Here is a 24,270-nt window from a genome sequence, read left to right as displayed (position 1 = left end):
GTATTGTCCTTTCTCACCACGTAATGGAATAACCATTCGAAATGTGCTTATTTTATTTTTCTCACCTGTTAATTCTTGGAATTATTATTAATTCATTGCCATTATATAGACTGTCTTATTTGCATTTTGTTTTTTAGTTATTTCTGTATTTCTATGTACTCGTGCCAACTTTGTTAGTGGCCTCTGTGCTGTTAAGTTTGCAAGTAAATAAACGCGAATTGAATTGAATTATTTTACTGCAATTTGGGTATTCACCCGGTGGCAGTAGATCTTAGACTGATACAGACAAGGAAAGACTAAAACATAAAGGGAACAATATAAAACAAAGTACATATAATAAGCAAGGTGCATAATGCATCCGTGGTGAGACACTTCATGCCTGTATAACCCCATCCGTATTCCAAAATAAGGGAATGTGACACTCTGATTAGGGTATTCAATATCCTTTCTCGGAATATTCACATTGTTTCATGGACTGAAGTGCGTAATGGCAAGTACTGGAGACAAGCGCCCAGTGCTTGAAGCTGCCCATTCAACTCCATCTAGTTCCAGAGTTAGAAACGAAATGGAGTGCTTTTAAACCCACAACCACCATTAGCTTTCGTGCGGTGGTGCTCGGACACATGAATTGTTTAATCTTTATTTACAGATAGTTCTATCCACGTGTCGTTAAGTTCACTTAAATTAATTACTGTAAACGTTTAAACATGGTTCGTCTTCAATGAAGTTGGCAAGTTTAAGCGTATGGTTTTATATATACGACGAAGCCATTTCGAGAATTTCTACAGACTTCAAATTGAATGAAAACGACAATTATGTAAAAAAAGTATTAAACTTACATAAGCGTACTGCAAATTTTGTTCCCACTAACGCAGAAATCAGACTGTTTCGTTGACTACTTATAGCTTCTGCCATCAAATCATATTCTGTCAAAATCAAATCTAGAAATGTTGTATAAATTAAGTTCACTGCGTGAATTTCTATATTATATACTATAAAAAATATACACAGACACACTCTCTCTCTCTCTCTCTCTCACTGTATGGCCCTACAGCCCGTTTCTTCAGTTCCTTGATCATACACACAGTCGGTAGGACGCACCGGGCGAGGGATCAGCCCGTACCAAGGCCGCTACCTACACACAGAACAGACGCACATAGACATACATGCGTCAAGTGATATTCGAACCCAAGATCCCAGTGCTCGAGTGGGCGCAGACGGTTCATGCCTTAGACCGTGCGGCCACTGTGATCGGCCACATACGGACTTCCAAAATACGAGAATCACCTAAAGCAAACCGTACATTACTGTTTATACGTAAAAGTTGCAACACTGGCGTGTTGCTGTCCAGCAGCCGAAAGTTAACATCTGAATGACATAACACAGGGGTATTTACTGCACTTAGAATTCACTGGGCTATTGGGACCGCGAGGACAAGTCTGGTAGCACGTCTCTCCCCCCTCACGCCGTCAGTCTCTCTTGCATAACAGGCTTCACCAACTCACTCCTTTTTGGTGCAATTTCCTGCGATACCGAAATCTTTCCATCCGTTTCGCCAATTAAACTTTCGTTTCAACATCACGAGTTAAAGTACGCATTTGTTGCCGTCATTAAAATTCAACGATTACACCCGAGTAGGAGTATTCAGATTTAAGATGTATTGAAGCACACTAGCTGGGCAACAGTTCTACTGTCACAGTCTATTATTATTATTACTGACCGCCTCTGTGTCCTAGTGGTAAAATTTCCTGACTACAGATCCAGAGGTACGGGTTCGATTCCTGGCACTACCAGATTCTCTGAGAAGCAATGGGTCTGGAACGGGGTCCACTCATCCTAGTGAGGATAAGTGAGGAGCTATTTCAAGGAAATGGCGGCTCCGGTCTAGAAAACCGACATTAACGGCCATCCGCTAAGTTGACACTAACTTCGCCGACAAGCGGCGGTCGCTCGGTCGGTAGAGATCGCTTGCGTACTATAGGCCACGGAGTTTGTTTATTATCATTATTATTATCGCCACCACCACCACCACCATTATCATCGTCGTCAAAATGTGACTGCCTACCAACATGAACTTAGCAACAGAAGGTTAGAGTCACATTACAGTCGGAACATCGGGATAAATTTATGCTAAACAACCCTCTGGAACGGCTTAATTGACTTGAAGTTGTTGTTTATGCCCTTCCTTCAACTCTGCACACGAACCAAGTTACAATTTCTCCATCGTGCCGTGACACAGTACACTGCCTACATAAGCAAACGCAATTAACAGTGGGATTCCGAAACCGAAAGGAGTAAGGAAACTGCCGCCGTGCTTATAACAACCTACAATACACATTCCAACTCTTCTCCGAGTATAATTGGAATGATCAAGTCAAGGAGGATGAGGTGGGCAGGTCATGTAGCATGAATGGGGGAGACGAGGAATGCGTATAGGATATTGGTGGGAAAGCCATAAGGAAAGAGACCACAGGGAAGACCAAAGCGTAGGTGGGTGGAAAATATTAGAATGGATCTTAGAGAGAGAGGATTGGATTGTATGGATTGGATAGATCTGGCTCAGGATAGGGACCAGTGGAGGGCTCTTGTGAACACGGTAATGAACCTTCGGGTTCCATAAAATGCTGGGAAATTGTTCAGTAGCTGCAGAATTGGCGGCTCCTACAGAAGGGCTCAGCTTCGTGAGTAAGTAAGTACAATACAAATTCCACATATGAAATCAACAGTCGTTCGTCAGTTTCCGTCACATCAAAACATTTTACACGGTCGCCATGTTACTATATCCAAGCTTCATCATCACCATCAAATTTCTCTAAACGTTTCTTACTTCTCCGATCAGTGCTATATGCGAAACCCGTCTACAATTAGGAAAATATGGAAGAGAGAAATAAGAGAATTATAATTTGTTAATAAAACATGAAATAATCAACCGCATCAGTTACTGTATGATGCAAATAGACACTCTCCATGTAAGTTAAACGTAGCAGTGTTTAGATCGTATATACAGTACATCCCTGTAATTGTATAAACCCAAGCGAAATACTGAAACTTGTACCTCCCTTCTCCAACCCCATGTTCCCTAGATGGAAAATCTCTGAACCTATTTATCACACCACATGTGAGGAAATGAATCGCTATTGGAACGGACAGAATAAACAAGCTAGGAAACGTAGGCACAACGTATCATTCAATCTGCTATTGCCTCTAGACAGCATAAAAATTAAACGTTTCATAATCTCGATAACAGAAAGACTCGCAGGTAAAGTGCACTGGATGTAAGACACGTTTCATTTTCACTACAGTTCTCTTCAGAAGATTTCTTGTTCCAGTAAACATTAAGCGACCTATGCTCAGGATGCGAGCAGAAACGCGCGTAATCTTCCTGTTTCTAGCCTAATTTTCCTTATTTAAAAGAAATAAAGAGAGGCTTATGAATCACCCTGCTCTGTTCTTTCTCCATAATTTTTGTTAGGATGCTTATGATATTACCCTGCTACATGCATGGACGCCCCCCCCAAAAAAAAATTTCGTTTTATATGCCTTCTGTGCCGTATCAAACGTAAGCGAATAGTTTTCCCAGGACTTCTTGTACTGTTTTGCGATTATACCATAAACTGGAATATGTCGATTTTTTATTGCTAGTGGGGTGGGACTAAGTCCCTTGTAGTGCGGCCACTTCTGACCACAGGCCCCTGATGATAGGTGCGGGTGATTGTGAAGCAATTGGTGGAATGAAGATTGGCAGGGGAAACCGAAGTACTCGGAGAAAACCTACCCCGTAGCCAATCTGTCCACCACAAATCCCACTTGACCAGACCCGGGATCGAACACGGGCCGCCATGGTGGGAAGCCAGTGACTAACCGCTTGAGCTATGGCGCGGCCCCATGTGTCGATTTGCTTTCTGTACTATACTTAATTATGCTCCCAATGTTATACAGCGTCGAACACTTGTATGACAAGGAATAATACATTGGAAATGGCGTGAGAGGAAGCGGTCCTTGAACAATTTAAGTACTATCCAAACACTTATCTGTAAGAATTAACGATAACTGCAAAAAAGTCTGTCAGGATAGTCGATGGGACCGCCTCTGTGGTCTAGTGGTCAGAGTTCCTGGCTACAGATCCAGAGGTCCCGGGTGGCGGTCGCTATAGTTCGCTTGCGGACTAAAGCTACGGTGTTTGTTTTTTGTTTTAGGACTGTCGATGCCTCGACCGAGATTCGCGACTGTATATCTCGAACGCATGTCAGAGCTACTAGGATTGCGTGAACTTAACACTAAATTTCATGGAAATCCGGTCAGCCGTTCTCGAGTTGTTGTTACACGCAGATGGATGGACAGTCAGACATGCTTTCGCCCGTAAATGCGCCAACAACTGATATGATATTGTGCCAGGTTCGGCACCCACTGGTGCTTCCACTTGAGCAGGGGGATTCCCTCGCCACATTGCCCGTGTAAACCAGTGTACTGTAGTGTGCTGGCCAAGAGCGGATGGAAGATGGCGATATCTGGAGGAAGGAAGCTGGAAGAAAAGAAACTGAGAAGGAATATGAAAATCGAGAAAACGCAACAGAACAAACATTATGAAATGCGTCTTTTCATATTAAGATTGTTTAAAATCGCCGATCACAGTGGCCGGGCGGTTTAAGGCGTGAACTGTCTTCGCTCGCTCGAACGCTGGGGTCGTGGGTTCGAACACCACTCAAGGCATGGATGTATGTTTGCGTTTATTTTGTGTGTAGGTAGCGGCCTTGCGACGAGCTGATCCCCCGCCCAAGGAGTACCTACTACTGAAGATTAAGAAAGAGAAAAAGCGGCCAAAGTCCAACACATGACTGTAGAGCCATACACAGACTGTTTAGAGTACGGGTGTGTGTAAAACTCCCAGAAAGCCAACTGCCTACCTACTAAGTTTCCGGCAAGACATCAAATTTGTAACCATACACACGCAACGTATAGGACCCAAACCTCAAGCAGGTAATCTCATCATACAAGACATCATACGGAACGCGTCTGCTTGTCTGTTAATACATATTTCGAGAGCCTACATTCGAAAGTGGTTAAGACGTCGGAAACAATTCTGTAGCCAAGACGCAATATAAGTATCACAGGCCACACTACTGCCAGAACTCATAAGAGTGTTAGGGAACGGCCACAGAGAACATACATATATTGACGTTACATTGAACAATATTAAGATATAACTTGACAATCATGAGATCGGGGAGACCCTCTACTATTCAATTTGTTTTTCAATGGCTCTTCCAGCCCATTCAGGACCTAGGCCTCTTATTCAGTTCCGTAATCGTTTTTCACAGACGGTAGGACTCCTTGGACGAGTGATCAGCCCGTCGCAAGGCCGATCTCTAAACACAGGACAACACAAACACAGACACCAAACATTCATGCCTTCAGTGGGATTCGAACCCACGATCCCAGGGTCCGAGCGAGAGAAGACAGTTCATGCCTTAGACCGCGCGGCTACTGTGACCGGCTTACTATTAAGTACGTAGTATTATTAAAACGGAATCCATTATTTGTGGGCGTGAGGCTTAGATTATCATTGCCTAAATTCGGGTTATCATTGTAACGAATCGTCAAAGAGTTAGCATGTTGCATGAACGTAAAGGACGTAGGTCGCGAACGAGCGGACAGTCTTCTCTTTCAGTATATCATGTCTGTTCTATGAGTACTGACAATATGTTGAGGTGGCTGTAACAAGTGCAGTGCACTATTTAGGTTATGGTTTGCGACTCACTGTGAATGTGTGTTATTCGGGGGAGGCGATGTTCAACGATGGATTTACACATCGTTCAATAATGCAGGGGAGGATGCAGGTGAAGTTAATAGAGCGAAAACTTACATAATAAAAGACGAGACTTCTCGCTGAACTCTCGACGGCCGTTACACTAGTATTCCCATTAAAACTGTAATGTTGGAATATATTACCCGAGATATTAGCAACAGTTAACAGTTACCGGTATATATCATACAATTCGTTGCTGCTCAAGGAGAGATTCACCAGAGATTAATAAGGTTCAAGTTGGGCTTATCCTAATTTTCAGCCTTCCGAGAGGCAATTAGGTACATAAGACACAGCCACTCAGTACAGAAAAGAAGACACGTTTTCATGCATTCATTTTATGTAGAAACAAATTTATCTAATGATGATCAATTACACTAACTGTTTTGTGTGGTAGTGAGACACTGTCTCTTACAATCAGATCGTGAGACTAACTGCAACAATTCTGCGTTGCACAATTTACTTAAACAGCGCAATACTGAAAAATTCATTCATAACATAAAAAAGTACTGTGTATCCATTACAAAGATCTATCACTTTAGTTCTATTGAGGGTGGTCGCGCGGCCTGATGCATGAACTGTCTTCACCCGCTCAAATACTGGGATCGTGGGTTCGAATTCAACTCAAGGCGTGAATGTCTGTATTGTGTGCGTTCTTCTGTAGGTAGGTAGAGGCCTTGCGATGGGGTGATCCCCCGTCCAAGTGGTCCTAATAACTGTTTATCGGATCAAGAAACGGAAAAAGCGGCCAAGGCCCAATGATCCATAATAATAAATGAGAATTGTACAACATACTTAAAGGCGCCTTGTGGACAAAATGCAGCGTCTGTTAATTAAACATACTAACTTGCCGCTATTCGCTAAAAGCCTTTCATACGTAACGAGTGAAGTAAAATAGTTTAAGTAAGGATGGAGCTAGCGGCCACCGTAGTCTAGAGGTAACGTTCCCACCTCATGACTCGTGGTACGCGGGTTCAAACCCGGCGGAGGTCGTGGAATTTTTAAGGGCGGAAAAATTCAGGAAACAAGTCCTCCGGGAGGGACTTTAAGCCGTGGGTCACGTGTCGTAGCTTTACTGCACGTAAAAGAACCTCATATCTACAAAGGAGATCACTGAGCCAAATTCAAGGACATTTCCCGCCCAACAGTAGTCTCTAACGCCTCTGATAGATGGGGTAAGCATTATAGATACTCCTAAGCCAGTAGAGGCCGAACTCGCTGGCTCGGTCGGGACTGATGGTACGCACCAATATCGGTAGGGTATAGAGACTGGTAGAATATCATAGAGGGAAGCACAATGGACCAATACTGGTCTCAGTGCATGGGGAAACCCACCCTCTCCAGTAATTAACGAACTAACTAACTAACTAAGGATGGAGCTGATGAAATCTCATAACGAACCTAAGATATCTCATCAATCACGATGTCCACCTGCTGTAGGGTGAGAACTGGGCTCGCGGTCTCGAACACCGCCCCTCTAGACACTCCGCACACCGACTGACCAGCCAAGATATACAGCGGATGGAAATGATGCACACCTTACTTATTTAATCCGTTCCTCTTTAGGTGTAGAGGTTGTATATTTCATTTCGATCATTTTTCGCAGACGGTAGGACTCCTTGGACGAGTGATCAGACCGCCGCAAGGCCTCTACGTAAACACAGGACAACACAAACACAGAATAAACACATACACATACCAAACATCCATGCCTTGTTTGGGGTTCGAACCTACGATCCCGATCTCCGAACGAGAGAAGACAGTACATGCCTGCTTGGCTACGTGACCGACATGATGCACTATCAAGGAATTAATTTCGTTCTGAGGTACAAACAGATACAGCGCACTATCCTTTCATTTTCAGAACGTAATTATATTCTGTTATCATTGCAATGTAGGATACGTTTGTATTCAAAGACGGAAAAATAATTACATTAGCGTCAACGTGACTACGAGGCCATTCAGATAAATTTCCATTCTGAGAGCCGATGTCTACAGAAAACTGGACGCTGACTGGGGGTATGCTTTCCTCTACGGGCGTGACGCTGATTTATTGCAAACAAAATCCGCTTTCTTCCCTTATTTCGTCTCATCTACGTGTAATGAAAGCTGGTGTAGCAGTACTATACACGTATTCAGGTTTGGGGCCGCGCCATAGCTCAAGCGCTTAGTCGGTGGTTTCCCACCTCGGCAGCCCGGGTTCGATCCCGAGTCTGGTCAAGTGGGATTTGCGGTGAACAAAGTAGCGCTGGGGTAGGATTTATCCGAGTACCTTGGTTTCCCCTGCCAATCTTCATTCCACCAATTGCTCCACAATCACCCTCACCTATCATGTGGGGCTAGTACTATAGGCCAGAAGTGACTGCAGTACAAGGGACTTAATCCCACTCCACTAGCAATAATAATAATAAATAATAACATATTCAGGAGGTACTCGGTTCGAATCAAAACTGGGATACCGGAGTTTTCCTCGGTCAATCCACGACAATTCTAGGATAGTACCATGATGTAGCCTCATTGGCTTCCTTCCAGACCTTTTCCAATTCATCATTCACCAATAATGCCACCCATTCGCCACGACGTGGTCTGAAACTAACTACAAGGAAGAGTGCTGAACTCTTTGCTAACAGCAGAAATGAGTGTCATGACAGTAGATAGCATAAGTGTTGTAAAGTAAAATTAAAGTAAAGGCATCCCTGTAATGGGCCGTGGAGGTCCATAGGGTTGTGAGATGTTGAGGTTCCCACATTTCCTAGACAATCGGCTCATATATGCCGGTAAGGTTGTCAGCCTTACGCGCCGGCCGCCCTTTACCCCCAAGAATATTCCTGCTACTCATTTCTGTTAGAGGCTGTTTCTTTCCTCCCACAGAACTACAGAATAAACATAAAACATGGACGGTTGACTGGGTAGGACCGATAAACAGTGTAGCTCGGAGTAAGAGGTGCTAGTTCGCGTAAGAGTTGGCGCTGGCATGAGATTCATATGAGAAAGAGCACCGTCTGCTAGCTTCTCGCATTCGATAATCGGGTGACAGTTCAGTTGTGCACAAGAGTTCAGACTACATCACGAGTTCTGATCTTGCTGAATCTGGATGTGGTGTTTATTTTTGTTTCATTCTGGAAATGATTTAATTTATTTCTGTTTATTTATGCAATAGCTCTAATTCATAAACGACTTACATCAGCAATTAACGCAGTTGTTTGGCAGCTCCTAACAACTAGTAAAATTTTTTTTTTAATTCGCTTAGTGGGGGGTGGAGTTCAACTGGGTCCACTCTGCACGGCGGCCACTGATTGGCCTACTGTAGGCTACCCCGGGTGATTATGATGATGGAGCAATTGGCGGAATGAAGTTTGGAAGGGGAAACCGAAGTACTCGTAGAAAACCCGTCCCAGCGCCATTTTGTCCACCACAAATCCCACTTGACCAGACACAGGATCGAACCCGGGCCGCCGTAGTGAAAAGCCAGAGACTAACCGCTTGAGCTATGGCGCGACCTTTAACAACTACTATCTTTCTATCCACTTGAACACCAACCACAGTCTTTACTCCATCTCACTAACTAGTGCATCACTTCATAAGCAGTCATACCACAAATAAATGTGATGATGAACGCGCAGTATTAGTAGATAGTACCTAATATTAGGCAACGACCGCTTCCATCCTCATGCACTGCAATTAATTATTCAGTAAACATCCCACTGTTCGACGCTGTGTGGTCGGAGCTATCGACGGAGTCGTTAAACAAATCATAAAATAAATACGTATTACTATTATTATTACTATTATTAGTGGAGCGAGATAGTCCATATGATACTGTGGCCGCAGATTGTACCAGCCCCAGATGATAGATGATGGTGATTGTGGAGCAACTGGTGGAATGAAGATTGGCAGGGGAAAGCGAAGTGCGCGGAGAAAACCTGCCCCAATGCCACTTTGTCCACTAGAAATTCCACATGACGTGATGAGCCCGGGCCGCAGTGGTAGGAAGCAGGCGCCTAACTGCTTGAGCTATGGCACGGCATAAATAAATTAGGAGACCCCCGTTCACGGAACCCACGTAGATTGCTGAAAACGAACTCTGTGTGTGCACCCCGGTGCCTGTTGCCTCTAGAACCAGGTTATCGTTCGATTTCAACACGAGATAACATTACGTAACACGACAGCTAGCGCCGTGTACACGGGCTTTATTGCTGAAAGCACTGACAGAAATCTTGGCGCCTAACAAACTGACCGCAAAAACGCCTGTTGTGGGCGAAGCTACAGCGCTCTTCAGCGGCAACGCACATCTCTCTTGGATTTTATGGAAACTCTTTCCGTCATTTCTTTTTGCCTGTTGTGACGTTAAAACTCGATTATCGCACAGGTAGCAATTAGCTTTTGAAAAGTGTTCCAGCGTGCGATCAAAGTTGCTCCTTTGTCTAGGGACAATATGTTATGTGTAGCGAGTGACTGCAAGGGGCACAGGTGAACACAACAACGACACATCGCTTCGGTCAGCACCAGCTATCGGCATCACTGAAGGCTCAGAGTTCGGCAGACTCAACCTGTTACATATTGAAAACTTTGAACGACGAGAAATGCATATGTGAGTTCAGCTGGCGCCAAGGTCCATCAGCAGTTGACATAGAAGTGAACAAGGTAAGTCCTGCTGGCACGAAAACAGAGCTTCAACGGCATCAAACAATTTCGCCTTTGAGCACGACTAGTCCTAATCTCATACCCACAACGTGCTTTTCTACGATCCAGTTCAATATCATCCTCCAAACTGGTCTCGTTCTATGAGATACTAATATTCCCCGTGCTGAGAAATCTGCACTGATATTTAAAAAATTATGGTATGTTATGCAGTCAAGAAGGATGAGGTGGGCAGGGCATGTAGCAAGAATGGGAAGAAGAGGAATGCATATAGGATATTGGTGGGAAAGCCATAAGAAAGAGACCACTGGGAAGACCAAGGCGTAGGTGTGTGGACAATATTGAAATGGATGTTAGATATATAGGATGGTATGGATTGGATTGATCTGGCTCAGGTTATGGACCAGTGAAGGGCTCTTGTGTACAAGGTAATGAACCTTCGGGTTCCATAAGATGCTGGGAAATACAAATACATTCGAATTGTTAGGATACGTCTTCGCATTCTACTGTGAGCGTTGATATTTGTCCACGTTTCCTTATGAAAATGGGGACCACAGGACTGTCTGATCATACTTCCAGGAAGTGTTACTGACTGCTTGAAATACTATTTAGCTAGGCTAAAAATCAGAAGCAAAGACGGGAGAACAAAGCGGTGACTACATAAGCCAAACTATTCTCCCAATATTCATGTGAATGGAAAATCAGGATAAACCAAACAAAATCTTCGCAGATAACATTCACAACAAAGCGCACACGCTGTCCACCAGTCACAATCGATAATTTACAAATCCCAGTACAGACAGAAGTAAAATACCTCGGCCTACACCTAGACCAGAAGCTAACTTGGCAGAAGCACATCAAGACAAAACGCCAACATCTAAACCTAAAAGTACAACAAATGTCATGGCTCCTAGGAAGAAAATCCAAACTCAGCCTAGAAAACAAGATTTTAATTTACAAATGTATATTGAAACCGATTTGGACGTACGGAGTTCAACTGTGGGGGTGTGCTAAGCCTTCGAACACCAAAATAATTCAAAGACTCCAATCAAATGTACTGCGCTCCATAACCAACGCCCCATGGTATGTCTCGAACTTCACATTACACAACGATCTTCAAATCCCATTCGTCACAGAAGAAATCAGAAGATATTCTACCATATACCACAACCGACTAAAGGGACACGAAAACAGTTGCGTAACTGAACTAAGCAACCCATTAAACATCAGACGAAGACTAAAACGACAATGGCCCTCAGACTTAAAAGAACACACTAGTTGAAGATGGTAGTCGTACTCAACATAATGCATAGTACGCTACATAGGAGAATCATCACTGGATGATCACTCCGCACAAGTGATTTCCTACAACATATTTACTTATTGCTCCATTGTAGAGTAGATTGTAAATTGCAAGAAATAATAAAAAAAAAAAATATTCATGTGCGGTTAATTCAAGGATATTATGAAAGGCCAGGCTTGCGGTTAGGATAGCAAACCCCTTAAAACGTAAATATGAAACGGCAGTTTCTGGGTAATCGGTCTCTGTGAAACCCGACATGAGATGAGAAGAAATCCGAGCAAATAAGTTGTGAACTAACTGCACTAATTCAGGACAGGTTTCAGTGCTACGGAAGTTCAACTTCGAGTTCTGTTACTAAGACAGTAAATTAAATGAATCGTTCTCTGTAACGAGATTTACTGTGTACAAGTTTAGAGATATTGTGATGCGCAGGCCCATTTCTAGGCAAAGCCCGAAATACGAGAACGCAACAATACAAAGGGCATTAGAAGAGTGTTTTCTGTGTGGTCCGCGCTGCTGGTAACGGACCAATGAACGAACAGTCTGACACGTCACACGTGCGTTCTGCATCGTCCGTGCCGAGTCTACATTACGAGAGTCTGTCTGTACCTAGCAGCAGATTAAAGAATTGGAATTGGCAGTTCAGAAGTTCAGAGTATTGCTGAAGAATCAGAAGTCAGTCTCTGAAGACTTAGTGTGTGATTATAGGACATAGTCACTGCAAAACTCTTCTAATTCCGTTACCAGGGCACGACTAATGAAGACTGACAATCCTAGTGAGTGTGTAACAGTGAACTGTAAATTGTGTATATCGGCGATAGAGCTGTATTGCTTGTAAGAACGAGTTGATTGTATAAGACGTTAATAAATCCAATTGCCAATCCAACCCCTTCTATAGTCACTAATACACGTGACAATATTCTAACAATGGACGTCAGTTTAGGATATTGAGAGGAGCATATATGTACTGTCTGGCTGAATGCTGAAGGAACGGCAGGATATTGCCATCCGCCTTCAACACTCATTCAGAGTGTATATCCTTATTTTTCTGCAATAACAGCAACTTGCTATAGTCTCTCAAATGAGGAGTCCTGCCGTTCCTGTCAACAAGAACTGGAGGAAACGTGGCCTGCATCAGGTAGTGGTGCGAAGACTGACGGGAAGTCAGTGCAGTACAGCTGAATTATTCTAAAAGAAATATAATGGGTTAATGCGATAAACTGAGAGGGGCCTTACAAAGGTTTCTTATTTTTTTTTTTTTTAATTACGACGGTGTGCCTGACCCAAAGAGGGATCACTTCTCGCAGAACATAAAGCATTATACGTATTTCTGCTGGCAAGATCTCGGAGCGCGATCTTCATTTTTCACTCCGAGGCACAGAAAGAAGGTGCTTTCTCAAATGTCATGATGTAGCCGACATCGATAATTTTCTTTAGGGAGTCTCGTCCTTCGAAGCCTCAAATTGGAACTTACGAACGCCATGAAAACGATTCTCTTTCTGGGATTGCCCACCTTAGCATACAGCGACTCAGTGAATAAATGAGACATAACGGGAATTACCTCCTCTCGTAGGCTTACAGACTTAATATCCGAGTAGTGTGTACGGGTATCATCATCAAGGACACTATGTCAGATCCAGGAAATGACACACAATGTGTAAACTCCCATATTCGTATTAACTGATAACTATATTACACACTTCAGTGAAGATTATAATTTCATGGTATGTTACGCCGTGCAGCCCGGTAGATCACTGCAAACGATCAGGTAAAAAGTGGTGGCAGAATGTTGCTCCGAAACGTCGATATCGATCCACCAGTCTACAAGGCGTCACATTCTAGAAGACATCAAATTTCACAGCCACCCCAAGTCTCGCATGTCCTTCAAGAACTTCTGTAATTTTGATACGAAAGCCATACTTGTGGCCCATGATCCGATGAGCGTTACGAACTGTACCAGAAACCTGCGCCATTTCTGTCACGGACCAGATACTTTTTGCTAAGGCGTTACTCAATACTGACATTTCATAACGACAAGTGCTTATTTTTCCTGACCAGAAGCCACGACTGTGGTTCTCTGGATTATGACACCGTGAAGTCTCGCAGGAAGTTACCGAAGTTTCTGAGAAACATACTGCCGCCACATCCGGAACTGGGAGCTGTGAGAGGCGTGGATTAGCCGGCAACCTAAGCTGGGACAGTGTCCATGCTTGAGGAACTAAAATGTTAGTGCAGAGATGCGCAAAGAGATCTGACAAATCTTGAACAACTTGCTTTTTCTCGAAACTGGGGGAGTCTGAAACGTCATAAGTAAGAGATAAAGTCATTCTTTTGCTTAATTAAACACCAAGCGTGTATGGGGGAGTGCAGGTATAGTTCCACACAATAATAACCTTGACATGAGACGAGGGAGAATCTTCAACGTCAAGCTCCGCCTGATTTACTACAGAAAAGAGCCTCAGGTACCTACTGGTTAGGAGATTGTGGAACGTGGGCATGGACGAGACAGCAAAAATAAAAATTTTCGCCTGTGAATAAAACAGAACCCCGGCCTACTAACAAGTTTCTATATTGAGTTACTTAAACTATCCACGTCCTCAGTACTGAAGGTAAGAAAGTAAAAGTATGAAATTCGTGAAGATGGAGGCATGCGGCAGAGTAGTTGGTTGAGGCAATATGCTACAAGCCGGAAGTTCGCGCGTTCGATTCCCGATGAGATCATTTAATTTTTCCATTGGCCTAATCCTTCCAGCCGCACTATGGCCCTGGAATCGACTCAGCCTCTAACAGAAATGAGTACCATGAGTCTTCCTGAGAGGCAAAGGGCGGCCGGAGCGTAAGCCTGACATCATAACCATCTTTGAGCCGAGTGTCTAGAAAATATGGGAGCCTCGACTTCTCACAAAACTGAGGGCCTCAACGGCCTGTTACAGGGATACCTTTACCTTTTTAGTTCTTGGAGATGTGTCACTCATGCTTCCGCTCGCGTTATGCCTAGATGCCAGTATTCGCCCTTTGAGGTGAAACATCCTTTTAGAAATTAGCGTAGGTTAGAGCGAGAGCTGCGGTTTGCAAACGCATGTCACCCACCACCCAGCTCTGACTTCATCAAAGACTCTGGCTACATGGACTATTTGCACACGAAGGCTCTTCAGGAAAAAAAAAAAGGGCAACAAAATGCAGACCTTAACCACGCGCTACTATAGCAAGTGTCACGTAACTTCGAACAAGGCCAAGAGTAACCTTGAATGCGCAGAAGAACATTTTCAAACAAGGGGGTGGGTTCGAGGGTGTGAGAAGTGACAGGCGGCCAGTTGTTTGGACAACTGGCCTTGTTTGAAAATGTTCTTCTGCGCATTCAAGGTTACTCTTGGCCTTATTCGAAGTTACGTGACACTTGCTTTACCTAACGTATGACATTTACCGCTATTCGCTTCTCAGTGTGCAAGAAACGTCGCTAACTTGGCGGAATTCCTGGATGACATTTCAAGATGAGCACGTAAGCTCTCCTTTCTATCAATTTCGTGCGTTGGTTTAATTTAATTCATTATGAAACACTCGATTTTCTTGACGTCAAATTCCGGGAAACAACATGTAACACACATTTCACTATTTTGCAGACAATGAGAACTAATAACAAACACCTCAGTGGTTTCCAAGTTTAGATCATTCAGCTCTGCTTCTACTGGTTTCTTACTTGCCCTCTTACTTGGACCCTGAAGATTGAGGTGAGATTTTCCTTCGAAACGTCAGGCTCTCTCCGAACAACACGGCGTCACAATCCAGAACACCGCAGTCTTCACACACACTTAAAATAATATACCTATTAATTAGGTCTGCTTATTTTCCTATACGTAAGTGCTTGTATAAGATGTTAACACTGTGGGGCAGAACTCGTAAACTGCGACATCCTAGAACTGTCTCCAGGTTTCTTGGACTGCTATCCCTGAGGAGTCAAGTTTAATGTAACTGATCTATTTGGATTTACATGCTACCAAAGTGGACACGGCCCACCTCACTGACCGCAACAAAATATTAATCTTACGTACGACAAAGCAATCACAGCGCACTTGAGGGGCCTTGCGATGACGTACACGTGGGCGGACGTTAAGCTCCTTCACGACCCACCGTTCGGATATTTCTTAGTTTACAAAACAAATCCCACGGCCCTTATTTTCGGTTTTCTAGAGTGGAATTATACGTGTAAAAATAGTTCACCAGCTGATTGGCTATCTCTGTATAACGATAAACACAAACACATCATAAGTTTGGTCGTGGAAATACTTCGCAAGGAATCCAACGGCATATTACTAGAGGCAAAAGTAAAATTATCCCTAACTGAGAAACACGCCATTAAGACGTATATGGCAGTTGTGGTATGGCTCCACGGACAATTAACCTCGGCAGTAGACGGAGACGAGTGGATACATTCTCCACCCAAAAGCTTCACCCCCAAAAAATAGTCCCGGTACCCACTGGAAAGGTTCCACAGCAGGTCTGAATCCTCCTCTTCCTGCTGGGAAAAGAACCTAGATTCCTCGGTCGTCTAGGCCATAGACTGGTAGTTATCCCGGTCCTATTACTAAATTCATCAGTAAGAAAAACTTATTTCTTAATAACAATTTTATTTGAAATTAGAATATCATGTAAGCATGCAATCCGAATTATTTTCCTTCATGTAACACGCAAGAAATACAGGACGTGACCTTCCCCTGCTGTAGATGATTATTTAGCTTATCAATAACTGATGGTATTGGCTTACCACGATCAAGGAAGCCGCTGGGCCGTAACCGCGGACCTACCATAAGTTCTAGTGAACAGACATGTCATGAACACAACAATGCTAACAATATCGATTACACTGGGGACAAATATTTAATCTAATGTCCAAAAATAAATAGCATAATATTCATAGGATTCTGGGCCTTAACTAATATGCGAACGAAAATAATTCAAGTGCCATTATCCCCGGGGGTCACTATAGGCAGGCCCTGATAAGTTCTCTGTACAAGACAATATTCAAGGTAAAGTTGTCCCTGTGCTTAACTAATTAAGCACTATGCCATGAAGGCGTATGAGGGATGTGGATGTATAGGTCCATGTATTCTTCACCTCTGCACTAGCTGGAGGTGAATTGTCAGCTTCATGCCCCGGCCGCTTTTCCCCTGGGGAAAGAGCCCCTGGTACCTATTGGACGGAAGCCTGGGTGAACCTCAGAACCGGTCTGGACGACGTGAAGTGGAGATAAACCTTGCCTCTACCCCGTCTCCAACTCCGACCCTCGGGCGTCAAGGCCGTAACCAGTCGCTATACCGACTGCGCTACCCCTGTCCACACACAATATTCAAGACTTTACAAAAGTGACTACAACATGTACGGACAATGAAAGTTCTCATAATCAATGATCACATTATCCTTTTTAAATAAAGAGGGAAAAGAAGTAGGCCAATAGGATACTGAGGAACAGAGAGGAAGTAGGAACAGGGAGTGGTGCCTCAATATGAAGATTAACACAAACGGGAAGCCAGTCACCTCTCAGTGTCGAAGTTCGACAGCTCGACATTCCGAATCAAGGCTGAATTTTCTTGTGGTAATAAAAGTAAGCAACACAACCGTATATTACGATAAAGGAGAGTAAGAAACAAAGATAAAAGACTTTAACTACAAATGACGCTATGAAATAACATCTTAAATTAAAGATAGAAAAAAAACTCGTTAAAATTTTACAAAGTCATATCAGTTCCTCAAACTTCAAGCAGTGAAATGAGATCTCTTGAAAACGCAGCCCATAAAAACCATAATGATATTACTAAATTAAAAAAGAATTAATGACTTTTCCATTAAACGATAAAGTCATGGAATAAGCACATACAATTAACTGGATATAATATGTACGAAAGCTGGATGGCACTTGAACCTCCAGAACTATCTTTGTCTCATCACAACTGTGTGGGTTGAGCTACCGCTGTGTCTAAGCATCACACCATGAACGCATACACCGGGTGTAGAATTAAAGATCCCCTAATTATTATCTTGTGAACAGCAGCAGCAAGTGGTCATATTTCAGGTCTAATCAGCTTCATCCGCATGAAAGTGTTCCCGATAGACGCACTGGGCCCACTGTACTGGAAGATGGAAGGGTCCCTGAATGGACTTGGCAGGGTGACCGTGACGAGATAAACCCCCCAAAACCAGGGAGCTCACTCTGCAGTCCTTCACTCTATTCGACTCCAAATTTCTGTAAGTCTAAACGAACTAACCATATTGGACCAAGCAACTAGTTTTAACCAAATTTTAAAACATTAAACTTGGAGTCAAAACAAGTCGCAGAAGTAGAATACAGACGGTTCTGACAATGATGTACAACACTCAGGATTACTGGGCTTTTGGATATTTCCCAACGTCTGGTATTCTAAAGAACAAGCGTTGTTTAGAATACTAGACAATACTCAAGTCCAAGAATCCAGCAATACCGAAAGTTGTATCAGACTTGCGCGGAAATATTCAGTAATATTTAGGAAACGCTACGGAAACTTCGGAAGATCAGGCCGTTTGCCGCTCCCAAAATCACTCTTTCACTTTCCTGCTTGAGTGCTCTCCAGCCCATGACGGAAGGAACTTTATCTGAGAGTGAAAATCGGTGCTGTCCCACCTTAGACAGTGATTATAGTTGAAATGAAGGGCTGTCCAGTATGTATCAATCTTCTGTGATAAACAAGTTAAGCTACTTCTCTAGAACTTTTGCACTATACACATTTGAGTGTACGACCCAGCTCCAACCACCGCCCGGCCAAGGTGACCACAGAACTCACAATACCTAGCTTGGGAGCCGGGGTATACAACACGAATATCGCAGAAGTAACGCTTAAAAAGCAATGACAATGTAGCACACCAAGAGTCTATTAGCACGACAAAATGTTGCACGTTCAAGACTGCCCCTGCATATTAACTGTGATGAAAGTACAAATGAAGATACAACTGGAATATTTGATCAGAAGTAAGGAAGAAAAGAATCAATATTGTGGCGTATAGACCCGTTGCTAAGCGGTGACTCTGTAACGGCGACAGTTTCTGGGCAACACGTTTCCGCGGCAACGAATACGCATGCAGCAATAGAGTTACTGTTGAAAACGGGGTGTTTCTACGTGATCCGCGCTGAGACGTTATAAGCAAGGGACAAAGTCAGTTGTTAGAAGTTCTGCAACGGAGGCTGTGAACACAGAACCTGAAGGCGTGAAGCTGAAGATTAACCACTGTTGGAGCCGTTGTCGGGGAACGGCAGGTGAAGACATAGCAGGCTGAAAAAGGCCTAGCGGGTGCTGTGGTAAGTGTGAATTGTGGAGATCAGCGGCAGCGCTGTAATTCCTTGTAGTTCCAAGTCGTGTGTATCAGTGGTCAGTAAATCCTTAACCGATCCAAATCCCGTCTGTAGTCACCCCTACACGTGACAATATTATGATGGTAGTGGTTACAGTGTTTCTTGTTGGTGGTGGTAGCGGTGGTGACGATAAGCAAACGACATATAAACTAAGTTCAAAAGAGTGACAACCCACTGGCATCAAATGCGCTGTGTTCTCTTCGATGAACTGTTTCAAACTGTAAAGTAGCACTCATACGAGCAAATATCTTCCTATAAATTAGCACGCAGATTTGTGCTAATGTAATGTAAAAACAATTCTCGAAATATAAGGAAATCGACACACGTACACTATATATACAGTAAAACTTGGTTATAGCAACATCGGTTTCTGCGACACCTTGTCTATTGCGTCAAATATTCAATGGTACGAACTAATTCCTCATAAAGCAACTGTTTTTATACCTTGCTTAGTACGACATGCACAAATGCATCAACCTCGTATGTAACGTCATTTTCATTCCTGAATTTCTCTGATATGGACATTGAACGTAATTTAGAAAGTGTGTATTGGGCAAGTAACAGGAAACAGATGAAGATAACTGATTACTGTACTCGTATCTAGGTACAGTAAGGCACAACAATTGATGTAATCTACTGTAATTTGGTGAGTAGGCCTACCTTTAATATACAGTATTAGTGCGGTGTGTATTGTCAGTGAAAAGCGCTGTAATATGTCTTTGATATTACACATTTGGGCAATTCCACGTTAATGTTATGTTAGTCTGTACTTAACTACGTATTTCACTAAAAAATGCAACATTTTAACTCGGTTTTTGGTAGATTTTTACGTGACTAACATAAGGCTACTGTGGAAGTGCCCATTTCGGTTACAACGACATTCGTTTATAACGACACTATTTTTAGGTCCCTTTGATGACGTTATAACCAAGTTCTACTGTATATATATATTCCCTGGTCCAGCAAGAGTGTAGGCCTGTTAGGATCTAGTAATTGTGTTGCCTTACATTGTCGACTTCATCAGAATTTCCGGACAGTGCGGAATTCCTGAGTTGTCAAACAAATCAGCCGCTTGATTAATTACCACACTGCAATGTCGGAGACAGAACAATTCGTCTATACCAAATTGGTATATATTTTGTACCTCAGGAGAATATTTGCTTCACATTCTTGCACTCTGTGGTTCAATCCGGTGTCATTAAATCCAGTACGTTGAGGGATGTCCAAAATGTGTATAAGAGGTACAACATAAAGCGTTGTTACCTGCCTCTAATAATAGATTTACTGTACTCGCTGCTCCCACGAATAAGTAAAAAAGGTAAAGGTATCTCTGTAACAGGCCGATACGGCCCATAGGGTTGTGAGACGCTGAGACTCCCACATGTTCTAGATAATCGGCTCACAGATGGTGGCAAGGTTATCAGCCTTAAGATAAGATTAAGATTCCTGGTGCACCTGGTCGTCGATTTACGACCGGTCGCACTTACAACCACAAAAAATGAAAAATAAAATATGATTAAAAAGTATAAGTTTTTTTTAAATAAATTATAAAGATGATAAAAAGATTAGAAAGGTTAAAATATTATGTTAATATATATATGGCCGACATACGACAGATCGACTTACGACCTGTCAGTCAGAACGGAAGTCGGTCGTAAGTCGATGACCAAGTGTACTGATTTCTGTTACAGGCTGAGTCGACCGCAGGACCACAGTGCGGCTGGAAGGTTTAGGTCAATTGAAAATATCCACCTCATCGGGACTCGAAACTGCGACCTTCCGGCTTGTAGCATAGTGCCTCAACCAACTACGCTACCCTTATACAGATAATAATTTAAAACTATATAAAACAAATTAAAACAAGCCAAACCTTTGTTATAGGTTAAGCTTAGAGTATAATGTCATAATGTCCAATCTGCCCAGTCATCACTCCCAATGCTAGTAAAATCATAAACGGGCCGCGCCATAGCTCAAGCGGTTAGTCGCTGGCTTCCCACCGCGGTGGCCCGGGTTCCATCCCGGGTCTGGTCAAGTGGGATCTGTGGTGGACAAAGTGGCGCTGGGGCAGGTTTTCTCCAAGTACTTCGGTTTCCCCTGCCATCCTAATTCCACCAATTGCTCCATAATCACCCTCACCTATCATCTGGAGCTGGTACAATAAGAAAGAAGTGGCCGCAATACATGGGACTTAGTCCCACCCCACTACCATTAAAAAATCATAAACACCAATATCTATTCAAGTTCGTAAAGCTATTGTTTCCTCTAGCCCAAGATGAGGACATCCTGTATACTACACAGATAAACCATGACATCATCATCTAATATTTAGAATGGCAAGCGCTTGGACGTATTATTCAGCACAAATCAGGTAGGTAAAATAGTGCAACCTTAAAATCTCCATTTTCTCTTAATTTGTACTCCAGCAGCGTCAACCCTTTAGAACCCAGTGGTTAATGTATGTACCACCAGCATGTCTGCTGAAAGCAGGAATAGTTTAATCAGCAGAGACGGCCTTTGAGAGGCAACAGCTCTGTAAACACATTTTCACGGCTACCAGGTCAATTGAACATGGCAGCGATTACGCGCAAAAGAGGAACACGTCACGTCCGCGTTTACGAATGTCACGCAATCATAAGAGAGGTGCGAGAAGCGGTGTTGCCACTGGTCCGGCGCCATGTGATTGAACTCTAGAGCGCCCGAATTAGCGATAGGGCTGTAGTTACTTCAAGTTACGATCTGTAAGCGAACAATAAATCCGATTACCAATCCAAACCCCCGTTTCCAGTCACTCAATCAGGTGAAAATACAAAAGGTCTCCATTCTGTCCAAGCATGTATTTGTGGTTTTGTAATGATTCTCACAATAAAAGGCGATTTTCCCCCGAAGCAGCTTTAACCGAACGGTCTTGGTAGAAAAGACATAATTTTTGTTCCCCCCGATGAGGTACAAACATACTTCTTACATACTTAAAAAATATTCAATCTTTAGATAACAAATTCCACATCCAAACCTTTTCAAACATGTCTCTGCCAGATTCATACCGCTCTCTCCCTCTCTCTCGAACGCTATGACAGCATACTGTATGATACGAATTTTCCTTGTCCTGCGAGTATACGTTTAAGCACACAGCAACATATTTCGTTTGTTTACATTTCTGTAAACTGTAGCTTTAACACCATAATTATAAATATAAAATCTATAAAATCAGAATTGCAAGTAAGTGCATAAAGACAAATATTGTCTGCACTTAAAATCTTGATTGGCGCAGGGGAAGTCAAACTTCTCATCATTAAATCCAGACAACTTCTGGAACGGTCCCAGCGCATGAAAATGTCGCTACATACAGTATGAAAGCCGCAGCAAACGGGGACATATGCGGCAAGGCCCTGCCACACATGCAAGGGACTTTCCCGCCTGGTTGGTTTGTGGAACACTTAACGCCACTGCGTTAGCTGCAGAGGTCAGAGCATCCAGTGGCAAGACGACAGTTGACGGGGGAAGAAAACAGCATATGCAAATTCTGCGCTTCTATATCACAGTCGCCTAGACGAACTAGGAGAATACACGAACACCGTAAGTATGGATAGGGTGTCGCCGGTCGGGCCGGGTCTTGAACCGGTTACTTTCCGAACACGAGTTAAATGCGTTACAGCCCCGTTACATGACCTTGTCGCATGCTTCATTAATACTGTGGCATATAGACCCGTCCCTGGGCAATGCCGGCGAAACAAACGAGACAACGACCATTGCTAAGCAATAGCAATATCTTCGTAAATACGCAACAGTAGTGGAGCCGGTGCTAGGCAGCGACCAGCGCGCAACAATGTAAGCACTCTTGTAAGCGGTGTTTTCTATGTTGTTCGCTCCGAGGCTACATCACTCGACCGACCGAGTTCAGTTCAGTTAGTGGCGCGAAGTGAGTTGGTTGGTGAGCAGTCGGTTAGTCAGAGAACTGCTGCAGTTCAGTTGCTGTTAGAAGCTGGGAACTGAGGCAATGGGATAATTAGGGAAAAACCAGACTAAGGGGAACGTCTGCCGTTGAAACCGTCATCAGACAACGACTGGTAAAGATAAAGCAGACTGGGAAGACTTATTACGTGCTGTAATCAACTGCTGAGTGGGTGAATTAGCGACTGTACTATTTTTTTTCCTTGGCACTACAGCCCCAGTGGGCCTAGGCCTACCTCCATGAACTCCGTTCACTTCGGTTTTTCTAGATCTTACACATACGGTACGACTCCTTGGGCGAGTGATCAGCTCATCGCAAGACCTCTACCTGTAGACAAACACAGAAAAACGCACACAAATATCCATGCCTGAATGGGATTCGAACCCACGATCCCGGCTTCCGAGCGAGCGAAGACAGTGCATGCCTTAGACCGCTCGGCTACCGTGACCGGCAGCGACTGTACTATAGTTACTTGTAATTACGATCTATAAGTCTTCACTAAATTTAATTACAAATTCAAAACCCGTCTACAGTCACTCTATCACGTGACGACATGATCCTTAGTAAACGTAAACCAGTAACATGATAATTTCCTATAATACTTCTCAATGATTTCATTCATAAGTTGTAAGATGCATTTTGGTTCAATGGAAGTTAAGATATCAGAGTGAACAGATGAGATGACAATAATAAACACATCGACTGCAGCCATTACAGCCAATCCTGGGGCAGTGAAAGCTAGTTTTCACTCTGACAGCCTTCTTCATGATGATCCTCCCAACCACAGCTAGCCCCCCCCACCTTCACCAGTGATGAATGCTTGGGTACCACAGACGGGAGAGTAGGACATGGAACTTCTTTGGTTTACATCTTATACGTGAAACATTTTCTTAGCTTAATCCTGTTGTGAAACTCAACTCCAGAACACAGACTTACAATGTTCTTGTCAGAACTGCACGCGATTATAAAGAGATATCAACTTACTTTCTAAGTCAGAAACTCTAAGGAATGTCTCATGTTCTACTATATGAAATACAAGCCACTACAATGAAGGTCAAGTAACATACGTGGATTTCGCGTACACTGAAACCTGTTTTCACACAGGCCCAAACGTGTAGGGGAGGATTTTGTTTCTGGAAGCCGATACGCATGCGTTCACGGGTCTCATTGCGGAAGTGTCCTTCCTCTTATTAAAC

Source organism: Cryptotermes secundus, unplaced genomic scaffold, assembly GCF_002891405.2.
Source record: "Cryptotermes secundus unplaced genomic scaffold, Csec_1.0 scaffold1362, whole genome shotgun sequence".
NCBI lineage: Eukaryota > Metazoa > Arthropoda > Insecta > Blattodea > Kalotermitidae > Cryptotermes > Cryptotermes secundus.
The sequence above is the reverse complement of the archived record's forward strand: the minus strand, read 5'-3'. Positions refer to the sequence as shown.